The sequence below is a fragment of the Protopterus annectens genome, chromosome 8.part0 (assembly GCF_019279795.1).
Source record: "Protopterus annectens isolate FY-2018-M chromosome 8.part0, PAN1.0, whole genome shotgun sequence".
NCBI lineage: Eukaryota > Metazoa > Chordata > Ceratodontiformes > Protopteridae > Protopterus > Protopterus annectens.
This window is the reverse complement of record NC_056741.1, coordinates 1,835,201,251-1,835,213,750: the sequence shown is the minus strand read 5'-3', so window position 1 is coordinate 1,835,213,750 and position 12,500 is coordinate 1,835,201,251. Positions and strand designations below refer to the sequence as shown.

The window sequence follows — 12,500 nt, the reverse complement described above, 5'->3', positions numbered from 1 at the left end:
AATATGTGTATTGAATTAGTTTTTTATGCATATGTAACAACAAAGGAGACAGAAATGATGTTTACAAATATTCTTGAATATATTTGTGTAAATATGGACATTATAGTGGTGGGTGATTTTAATTGTAATTTAAGAAAAAAATAAGAGCAATTACGATGTTAAAATAGTTAAAGAAAATTATGAGAAGTGGAAAGTTAAATGTATGGGAGAATAATCACTGGACCTACAAAAGGAATGAAATTAGGACAGCAATTGGTTATTTTTTAATATCTGATAGCTTAAAGGTAAAAAAGGATTTAAGTATGCTATATTTTCATATCATGTAGATATATGGGATAAAGTACAGGAAAAATGAAGAATATATAAGAATAGAAACAGGAATAAAGAGTATATGAAAAGGAATTTGATGTAGAAGAGAATAAACTTTTGGAATTATGGAAAAAATCATATAAATATGAGAGAGTTTATGAGAATTGGACTGTTTGATGGCTTAATTTTAAAGAGAAATATAAAAAGTGTTTCAGATTGTATAAGGAAGAAAAGAAAAAGAGAGCTATAAGATATTGTTAAGAAATATTCAGAGACTTATTAGAAGAGAAAATTTAATTTTATGAAAAAGAATGAGAAATATATAACATGAATCAAATTACAATTAACTTGTTCTATAAACAAAAATATTGTTTACAAGGAAAGAAAGAAAAGCTAGCACCATATTTGAATAAAATAATACAATTAAAGAATAAGAAAGGTAAGGAAATAAGACAGGAAGAAGGAATATATGAAATAATTAAAGAATGTGTGTTGCAATCATTTGTTAAAAGGGAAAAAAAAACAGAACAAATTTATAAAGGTGAAAAATTAAATTATGAAGATAATGAGTATTTGGAACAAAAATAACTATGAAAGAATTGAATGAAATTCTAAAAGATATTAAAATGAATTCTGAAACAGGAATGGATGGAATTGAATATGCTATGTATAAAGAAATGAAGGAGTGGCAAAAAAAATGTTTGTAGAATTTATGAATGAATGGTTCAAAACTGGAATTAAAGATTAAGAGATATGTACAGGAGTTATAAAATTTATATTTAAAAAAGAAATAAAACATTTTGATACATATAACATTGAATAATATGGGCTATACATTTTTTATAACAATAATAACAAAAAAAGTTACAAAAATGGATAGAATATATGGCCAAAATGTATTCGGAGGAAAAGGAAAACTAAGTCAAAGAGTTATTATGGATAATAAGAGAAATAATTGAAGATATCATAAATAAAAATGTAGAAGTGAATGTTATGATAGAGGATATAAGTAAAGCCTATGATAATATTAAAAATAAATCATTATGGGGAATTTTGTAGGCATATAATGTAAGCAGAAAAATATTAAAAGTAATATAATCTGTTTATGAAAGGAACTATGTGAAACTAAATGTAAATGGCTGGATTGGGGAAGAAATAAATATAGAATTTGAAATAAACAGGGATGCCCTGCTAGTAGTATAATTTTCTCATTAGTTATGAATGTAATAGGGAGGGAATTAATAAAATGCCAAGTAGTAGAGGATAAAAAATGATGAAGGAAGTACAATTGCCAGTAATGTATAATTATGCTGATGACATTGTACTACTTGTTAAAAATAAAGTATGGTTAAAAAAGTAACAGAAAAATTAAGTATACATTTAAAAATGGTTTAAATATACATAAAGAGAAAAGCAAAGGATTTGTTTTTGAAGGTATGATAGGAGGTATTGAAATCAATGAACAAATTATAGCTATATTAGGAATAATATTTGGAAGGAATGAATACAGACAACAACAATGGGATAATGTATTCAAAGAATTAAAGGATATGACTACTTTGGGAAATCATATAGATTTTCATATAGAAAAAAAGCACATTTGTTGGACACCATGGTAATAGGAAAAGTTGCTTATCTTTCTAACATATATACAATTTCTATTTAGTATGAAAAGAAACTAATGATGATTATATTTTCTTTTATATGGGGATCTAGACTGAATCCAGTCAAGAGAGGAATTATATATGTGAAAGAAGGGCAAGGAGGCTTGGGTTTAATAATCACAATAGTACATGCAGCATATTTAATTTTATATAAGGTTTTAAAAGGGATTATGAAGGATAATAACAAGTTGATAGAAATGATACTATATTATAAATACAAAGAATTATGAGAAGGAATGGAAGTTCAAAATGCATGATAGAATATGGCATCAATGTATAGAGTTGAGATGACTGCGCATGTGTTTTTGAAATGTGAAAGAGTTAAAAAAGAAGTAAAAGCACTGTGAATGAAGAAATGAAAAAGTACCAAAACAAAATTGTGTTATGGAAAATAAAAAAGAATATATGCGAGAAAAATAGAAAGGAATGGTACTTGAATATTATAAAACCATTTTACTGCACATCCATGGAAAGATTTAGAAATAGATAAGAAAAAAGCTATAAGGATGAGATATAATAACTATAAAAAGATTAAAGAATGTAATGATTCTTATGGAGATTCTCTATTAGAAAATTGCCGGTTAAGGCAAATATGCCTTACAAGAAAATGCAAGATAGAATATGGCATCAATGTATAGAGTTGAGATGACTGCGCATGTGTTTTTGAAATGTGAAAGAATTAATAATTTGTGGAAAGAAATATGTAAACATAATAGGGTAAAAAGTATGTTAAAATTTGAACAAAAATATGGACATAATAGAATTTGGTTATTATGGTGCACAAAAACAGGAAGAAGTGAAGAAAATGAACAGAGTCATATTTTATGTTTCATGGACTATATGGAGCAAGAGACTTAATGAAATTAAATACAATGGAAAATGGACTTTGACAAAAATTCTGGAGAAAATAATCCTTTGGTTGTGGATAAAAGAGTGTGCAGGAATGCTTAAATTGAAGTTTGTAACATATAGAAGTATGTAAATATGCAAATATGTAAATAATATGTAATGTATATATCAGTAAAAAACCCCCTACTCATTGTGAGTGTGGATGCTGAGCAAAGTAACACTTCCTGCTTCTGGCAGATGCAGCTCGGAGAAGCAGGAAGAAGTATGGAGAGTGACGGTAGTGCTGATAATGTTGGGAAAGAAGTAGTCAAATGTGGATTAAAAGCAAAAACAGTCAAACCTTCACAAGAGATTTAGTGGTTGGAAGAATTAATATCAGAACTAGAGGATTGAAGGGTGAAAACAGGTGAGAATGAGGCAATACAGGAGGAGGTACAAGTGAAGATGTTTGAGCCTTCACAGGTTACAGAATTATTTTTTCAACAGAAGCTGTTCGTGAGAAATGCTGAATTGCAGCAGGGATGTATTGTTACAAACCTTCAGTTGGGAGGGTTGCAGGATGTATATTTAAAAGACTTAACTGAAGAGAGTGAACTGGAAAGTGAAAAGGCAGTGTCATGGGGTAAAATAATGGAGAGGATACAAGAAGAAGAAGTGGAAGATATAAGAAGAGAAGAAGTCATATGGGTAAACCATACGAGAAGGAGAAATAAGGGAAGAAAAGAAAATAGAAGTGAAAAGTACAAGTATCATTTAAGAACAAGCAGTAAAAAGGAGAAGGAACTTGATAGATATGAAATCTGAGACAAAATTATTCCACCACTGGGTATCGTTCCCAATGAGGTAAGAGCATTTATTCATATTAATGACAACTGTTTTTATGAATTTTGTTTAAATCAGGATGGTATAAGAAAAATTCCTAGAATAGTATGAAATAAAAACAATATAATCCTTGAAATCTATATGTTGTTCAAGCATTTAATAAAAAGACAAAAAAGAACATTTACAGTTTTGAACTGAAGTACAAAAAGAAACATTAAGAGACTATTTAAAGACTATTTGCAAGGATGTCCTTCATATTACAAAGATATATGATAACAGAAGTTAAGAGACTGAAAGTTCTTATTGGGATGTTGTGATGCAAATGAAAAATGAAAATGTGTTACATATACCAATATGATAAATGTGGATGGAAATACAGGGTTTATGAATTACTGAGGGCAACCAAAGACTTTTTTGGTGTGGTAAAAATGATTATTTAATTAGTAACTTTTTTAAGAGAAGGTGTTATATTTGTGGTAAATCAGGTCATAAAGCAAAAAGCTGTGAACTAAAATTTATAAAATGTGAACATATGGGACATTCATGGATGAGTTGTAAAGAAAAGGGGAAAGGGAAAGATGAACATGCACAAAAAGTTGTTTTAGAGCATGATATAGAAGTGGAACAAGTGGAAAAGAAGAATGAAAATATAATGGTAAAGAATAAAGAATTAGGAAAAGATGATAGATCTGATAGATATAAGAGGGAAGAAAAAGAAGAGGAGTAAGAAGCATTCAATTCTAGTGAAGTGGGAGATACTAACTCAGTGATGATTAAAGGCAAAAAGTATTCCATTGGGAAAAGAGTTAAATATAGAAAATGGAAATGTAAGAATATAGGTTTGAAAGAGAACAAAAAAGGAAGAAGAAGGTAAATAAGTTTATATAAAACCAAAAATCGTAGGTATAAATGTGAATAGTATAAAGAATGTTAAAAACATTTGGTGTATTAGAATGGTGAGGTTCACTTGGTATGGATATTATAGTATTACTAGACACTAGAATTTTAACAGAAGGAGCAAGACAGCTAGTAAATGGATCATGAGAGGGAGAGGTTACTTGGAATATAGGAGGAAAGTGTTCAGTTATAGGAAATTTAAGTATTCAATATAAATTTTGGATTATACTTTAGTAATATTAAGTAGAGTGATAATATCAGATGTGAGATGGAAGAAACAAGTATATAGAAATATTACAGTATATGGTTATGTTTTCAAAAAGAAAGAGAGGTGATGTTTAAAAAGATCCTTAATATGCAATTAATACTGAAAAAGACTATTTTGGTTGTGGAAAAAAAGAGTTGGGGAATTAATAATATGAATTAACAACTGTTACTGTATATAAAGTTAAATTAGAAATGAGTTTAACAAGTTAAAAGTGCAAGTAATTGTAAATAATTGTAAATTAATATATGTTGTATATATAAGGTATAGTATGTATTTTAATAAAGAATCCCTATTCATACATACTGCTAACATATACCAAGCCTGTAGAATAAGTTACCATTGTAAGGCAAGCACCGTACATTGCTTGATTACCTTTAATGCTTCTCTTAGAGGAAAACTCCACCTTAAAACTAAAAAAAAATTGATTTGTTCACTCTTTGTTTTTCTGAGCTATTCTAACACCTTAAAATAAATCTGACTGCTTCTAATAGAATTTTAATATGTTTTCTGAAAAATGGCTGATAATGGGGCTTGACATATCAACATGATCTTATTTTTCTTTAAGCCTTTCTCTTTCCTTTAATCCATTTCAAGTCTGCTTTGTATGACTCATACTAGACATAGGGAAGTAGTTGTGTATTCCTTGCCATTGACATATAATGGTATTTGTGTCAGTTACTGTCATCTTGTATACCTTTCATAACAGGACTGCTTCTTTTATTTCTGGATTGAGCCTTATTTGTATACATCTTGGGGCTTGTTTTACAGTTATACAGCTGCAGCCAAAAAAGTGGCTAAATGTCAGTCCTTTGTTCAAAGTATCTTTTTGTGGTCCAATATGAATTGGCAGTTTACAAGAAAAATATTTTCTGACTTTTCTCTAAATGTCAAAAGATATTTTTGATACTACATTTAAGTCAACTTAAAATGTAAAGTAGTGTAAACAACACATATTTAAAATTTAAAACTTACCATTTCAGTACTGTGATGCTGCTTATGTAAATTTGTCAGAGGTGCAACTGCCTTTGAATCATTGACTTGTATTATCGGTAAGAAAATCTTACAGTTGGTACAATGATGTTTGTGCACATTTTAAAGAATTCACTTTGCATATTACCTTGTAAGACAGCAGCATGAATGAGTAATGTATTACTAATTTATAGTATTTCATTTACTCAAGGTGATGAAAAAAATGAAAATTGCTCTTAATTTGCCTGTAGTTAAACATTTTAAAAACTGAAGTAAAGCTCATAGAAAAAAATATTCAAAATTCCTTATAATTTATAAAAAAGTTAATGGCTATTTCAATTAATTAAGACAAGACCAAACACCAATAACAACCAATAATTCACAACTTTATTTCCATAATGATTTTAAAATAATGAGTATAAAAAAAGATTTTTCAAGTTGAATAATGTGTGTACAAAAATGCATGTCAAAAGGGGCATTATATTCAATAATAGGTTTGATGAAGTATGAGTAAATGGAAGTTAAGACTTCTTTTGATCGGCCTTTGGAAATTAGATGAAAGAGTTAAAAGACTTTCTAAAGTACTGGGGTGCCTGTCATAATATAGGGAATTAATCAACAACAGTGTCTAGATCCCATGCAACAGTGTCTGATTAGAGGACTGTGTCACCTATAAGCTATCAGAAAATATGTTGCTTGTCAAAATTAACTGTACTACATTTTTTCACATATACTTTGAGACCATTGTCCTTGTACCAAATGTTAACATGGTCTAACCCATGTTGGAACACTTGTGAGTTATTGGAAGATTGAACACTGACCAATTTACAGTTGTCTGCAAACATGGATAACCATAGGCCAGGAGTGCTGGTCTGTAGGTCTGAGAAATATAAGCCATAACTATGAAGGACCAGCACTGATCCCTGTGGTACACCTGCACCTGTTTTATTTTTTTTTCAAACATAACACCTGTGACTCTAACCATATGGGTTCTCTCAGATAACCAGGTAGTTATGCTCCTTACAACATATGGATTTATAACCAGATTTGCAAGTCTGTGTGCAATACTTGCATGGGGATAGTGCCAAAGGCCACGGCCAAGTCCAGATATGCTGTATGTACTGTGCAACTGCTATCCACAGGTTCACTGACTTTTACATAGAAGTAAATGAGATTAAAGAGACAGAGCCCTCATCTGACAAAGCCAAACTGAAGAGGCTCCAGGACTGAGAGATTTTCAATGTTCAAATTAATGAGGTTTGAGGTAATGTGCTTCATGATGCTTTTGACACTAATGGCACTGTAGTTAGCACTATCCATGACTGGGCCATCTTTATACAACAGCATTACAATAGCTGTTTTCCATATTTTGGGACTGTAACCAGTGGAAAGGCTTTGATCAAAGATGTTAAGTAGAAGGATCAGGTAAACTATACTTGGTACTGATAAGGGTCTATATCATGAGATCAACATCTTAAAATGTCGAATCTCAGTTGTTCGACATGAAAATGTCGAACTCCAACTTTCCCGAAAGGCCAAATCATCGATTTCTTTCCATCGGAAAGAAATCGGTTGGCCAAACACCAACGCCACACAAAAACAAACATATTTACCCCCCCTAACTAAATATTCTAATTCCGAGAGCGCACTACAGTCAGGGAAAGGACAGGTGTAACTGGACAGACAACCAATTTCTTTCCATTGGAAAGAAATCGGTGATGTAGCCATTCAGGAAAGTTGGAGTTCGACATTTTCGTGTCGAACAAATGAGAGTCGACATTTTAAGATGTTGATCTCATGATATAGACCCTACTGACAAATCAGGCAACCTGCTATGTCATCAGGGTCCATGGATGAAGTGTTCTTAGCTTTTGAGAGAGCTGAGATAATTTATTCCATAGCAACTAGAGAGGGTACCAGGAATACAGAATCTGCAAAGTATCGATAACTGGATGGAGTAAACATTGCATTAATTTATCAGCTAGGATATTAGCTATTTTCTTTGGATCAGACTTTGCAGTGTCATTGTGGGCTAGCTCCAAGCATTGTTGGATGTTTATTCTTAATTATGGTCATTAATTAACTGTATGGGAAGTTATTTTTGGTTTTAGTGACTAAGCTCATGTTCAAAATTCCTATTGGCGATAGTTCCCTTAAACTTTCTACTACTTTGCTTAAGAGTGTAGAATGAGACATCCTATAAACATGAAGTAATTTCTTCCTCTTGTTATACAAGTTACTTATATGGGTAGCCCACCAAACCAGGTAGTTTTTAAATTCCTCATTATATACTGTATGATGTGGAGAGAGCCTGTCATCAATATAACTATTAAAGTGTAAGTCATCATTAAAGGTGCATGTAGCAATTTTAGCAATAGGATCCACTGAAGTAGATTAGAAAGCAATTTATTTAGATCATCAATTAACTGATGGAAGCTTGCTGTTGAAAAGTCTCTTAAACACAGAGGTATTTGAAGGAGAAGTATCTCCAATTTTAAAAGATTTATAGACAGGAGAAAATGGAAATATATATCTCTATCTAGCCATGCATATATGGATTGAGAGAGAGGTATGCAAGAATTGTTTATATTCATGAGGACAAGATCAAGAATTTCGGGGTTATGTTGTTTATGGTAAGTTTAACAAGCTGAAGCATTCTAGAAGGATCTAAGCTAAAGACTTGGTAAGGCCTTCCCTGAATTAGTCAAATAAGCAGATTATATCATGCAGACAATTCATATCTTCTCCCATTGGTCAAACCTTATTTTTGGCATATACAGTGTTTGCTGGAAGGCATGGGCCAGTGGTGCTATTGACATCACTGCCCATAACTGCTTGTTAAAGTAAAACAATCAGATGACCTGCAGAAGACCATCATTTATGCCTTATCCAGTTTTCTATGCATTCATACTCTACTGCAAAAACTATGAGAAATTGCTTTCTTAATTTTAATCCCTTGATTAAGTCCTTCCTACTTCCCCCCTCCTCTTTTGTCTCTTTATTCTTTTTTTATTGTATTATGTTCAAAGAATACACAGAAATGGGTAGTAGTGACCTGCTACCCTCCCCCTGGCAGTCTGTCAAAGCTCAGAACTCCTCCCACTGACTATCTGTCAGGGTGAAGACCCAATAATATGGAAGGACTAGGACAGTCCTTCACACTTAATGACAGTACCATTTCAGTTTTCTTGTGCCACAGCCAGAGAAAGATCTCTTGGAATATTGCTTCTCCTAAACTGGGTGACATCAATTGCAGAGCTCAGATAAGCAACTCCTTTTTGTTTGTATTTCATAAGTTCATAGGTTCATAGATGAGTTCTAGGCTATCTGCTCTTGTAGGCCATTCTAAGCATAGCCATTTTCCCTTTTTGTGCTCAAAATAACCTATCCCATCTGGTTAATGATTGGCCTTATCCATCCCCAGTCAATCTGCTAATGATCCTTTTTTGAAGGGGATCCTTTGTCTAAGGACTCTGACCTCTCTGTGTCAGATCAGTTGGCTCCTCTGATGATGAACAGATGCAGGGACTCAAACAGATGCTTCCTTTTCCCTCTTTTAATCCCAGCATTCTAGAGGTCTTTTGGAAAGCGTGTAGTTCTTCTCTGTTCATTGAGACTTTGCCTAAGAAAGGGTTTAAGAAATTTTGGGTATGCCCATCCTTGCCTGGCCTCCAAACTCTTTTGTCTGCAAACCCTGATTTGGTGTCCCAAGTGACCTTTGCTAATAAGATGACTACAAGCACTTTGTGCCCAGTCCCTCAGATTAACTAGACAAGTAGCTAGCAGCAGTTCAGCATGATAGCTTTTAAAGTGTTTAACTGACAGTGTTTTATGTGGAAGTTTGTGTAGAGGTAAATGTACAGTTAGATGAGTTTGCTACAACATTGCCTACAGAGCAAATGTTCCAGGTTAAAATAATGTTTTCAATATTTCTTGGCTGTTAAAATGTGCTTTAAAAAGTGCCTTGGAGAGGACTGACACTATTTCTAGAAATGCAGGATTGTCAGTGGTGATTAGGAGGTATGCTTGGTGCCTCCCAAAAATTTTCTGATGAGTTAAGTAAAATTATTAATGTTCCATTTGTGTCTGATTGTATGTTTGGTACCACAGCAAATCAGATCCTTTAACACTGGGATCACAGAGGTAATTTGATGCAGGGAGTATCAAAAATGTTTCCTATTCCCAAGTTCTCCTCCTTTAAGTAAGATCATTCTTGGTGCCTAACCAGCAGAAGTCCCAGATGAACAATATCTAAGGCAATAAAAGGAAATGGCAGGATGACAACTCCACTAAGGTAGGGATTTTCTGCCTCCAATCAGGTTGTACCGCCTCATCCAGACCATTCTTTGTCATTCCCTCCTATTCTCTAGAAAATGCTGGACTCTGGAGTAGAACCAGTCCATTCTTCAGAAAGAATATGAAGTTTATTCACTAGTATTTTCTTGTCTCTCCAAAAACAGCCGTCATACAGGCCAGTGTGGGACCTTCATTTATTTATTTATTTTTTAATGTTTATCAAGGTTTCCAAGTTTAAGATGCTCGTCCTGCAGACAGTGCTTCCCATGTTTCCAGACCACTGCATCATGGTGACCCTGGTCTTGATGGATGCCTTTCTTTGTATCCCCAGGGCTCATCTTTTCACAGGATAGCTGCGATTTGTTGTGTGTGGTTCACACTATCAAGTTTTCTGTATTGCCCTTTGGGCTGTCCACTACAACGCTAGTATTTTCCAAATGCCTTGCTCCAGTTATGGCCCACTGACAGACGCTAGTCATTAATTTTTTCTGTATTTGGACTTGCTGATCTGTGCATTGTTTCCATCCACGTGTGGAATCACTAGAGGTCTCATCTTGAGTCTCATATTTACGGTTCAAGCTGAACCTCCTACAGTCATGTTTGACACCCTCACAAAGACTCTTCTTTCTAGGGTGCTTAATTGACTTCAAAGAGAGTTTGGCTTTTCTGCATGAAGCCATGGTCTTGTCATACTAGATGGTGTTTCCAAAATTCACGTGTGGAATGCTGACTCTGTGTGAGAATTTCTAGACATTTTTGGACTGCTGGCTTCAATGATTTTCCTTTTACCACTGGCCCATCTTTGCATGAGAAAAAATCAATTGTATGTCTGTAATTGTTGTATGCAGTATCTTCTTTCCCTGGACTCACAGCTGCTGGTGCTGCCCTTCATTAGATGAGAATTACAGTGGTGTAGAGATCAGCTGAGTAGCAGTCCAGGGCTTCCTTTCTCAACCCCCACCCCCGGTGCTAGGATAGTCTGTCCAGATTGATTCACCAAGCTTCACCTGGGGAGCTGTGTCAATGGGGATGCACATGCTTCCACTTAGGGACCCCAAGGATGCATGGAGACGTGTCAATATCTACATGATATTGGAAGCCTTTCACTCCCTGAAAGTCCCTAACCACCTTTGGACTCAGAGTCCTATTCTGGTAGTTAGAGGCATAACCACAGTGATGTAGTTCCTCAACAAACTAGGAGGTATTAGATATTACCCCTATGCTAATTAGCAATGATAACCTGGTTGAAAGCTTCTTGTTATTCTCTGTCTCTTCAGCTATCAGACATCTTGTCAGAGCAGAACATTGTGGCAAACACACTGAACAGATCTTAGGCAGACCCGCACTAGTGGAAGATCAAGGTAGTGGGTTCCAAGATCTAGTTCAGATGTGGGGAGCACCTCTACTAGATCTGTTTGTCTCCTTTCAAAACAGACAGCTGGAGAAATTCTGTTTCAGATATCCTTGTATTCTTGCTTGGAGGCCAGACATGTTCTCATTTCCTGGGATGGGAATGTTCCTGTATACTTTTCCAGTTTTTCCACTAATTCACAAGGTACTTATTGAAAGTTCAAAGAAAAATGCCAAAGATCATCATGGTGATCTACTATTAGCCAAGGCAATCTTGGTCTTCCTTGTCTATGGTAATGGCCAAGGGCAATTACCACAGACTTCCTCACACTCTAAACCTGCTGAAAGAGTCTCAAGGGGTTACCGGTGCTCCCCAGTTTGGAGAAGCATCTATTGACAGCCTGGATGATTCTATCTTGAATATGTTTAAGCACTTGTTTCTTGAGGATGTCAGCAGGTGTTAAAGGAGGCCAGAAAACCTGCTATTAGAAAAATCTTATGTTTACAAATAAATGAGAACTTCTAAGTGATGCCTACATGGAAGTAGAGGCTCCACTGTGGTTAATATCCCTCTTGTCTTGAAATATTGGTGTGAGCTACTTAAGGATGGCTTAGTGTATACATCTATTAATGTGGATTTAGTGGCTGTATCTGCTTGTCTGACATGGATCCCAAGCTTTATTCTTTTTTTGTAGAACAGTTCACAGAGTATTGCATATAGACCCCCCCCCCCTTACAAACAAATTCCTCCTTTGTGGGATTTCAACTGTGTTGTTGAAAATTTGACCTTTCCACCTTTTGGACTGGCAGCTTGTGCTGATCTTAAGTTCTAAAAGTGGAAAATTGTTTTTTATTACTATAACATCTGCAAGGCATGTTTCTGAGCTCCACGCTCTCATGGTGGGTCAACTTTCCCTGATTTTCCACAGGTAGTGGGTAGTATTACTAACATTTCCTTTTTTCAGGCCAAAAGTGTTTTCAGTCATCACTTTGTATCAGGCTTTGAATCTTTCTGTGTTTTTTCCATACACTAAGTATAAGGGATAGACTTTACTTTATTCCTTTGATGTGCATCG

General features: G+C 34.2%; 1 protein-coding gene across 1 annotated transcript in view; it reads left to right on the top strand.

Moving 5' to 3' along the window:
- Positions 1-12,500, top strand: part of LOC122808572 — a 782,028-nt gene that overhangs the window by 261,315 nt on the left and 508,213 nt on the right. The gene's annotated exons all lie outside the window — the stretch shown is intronic.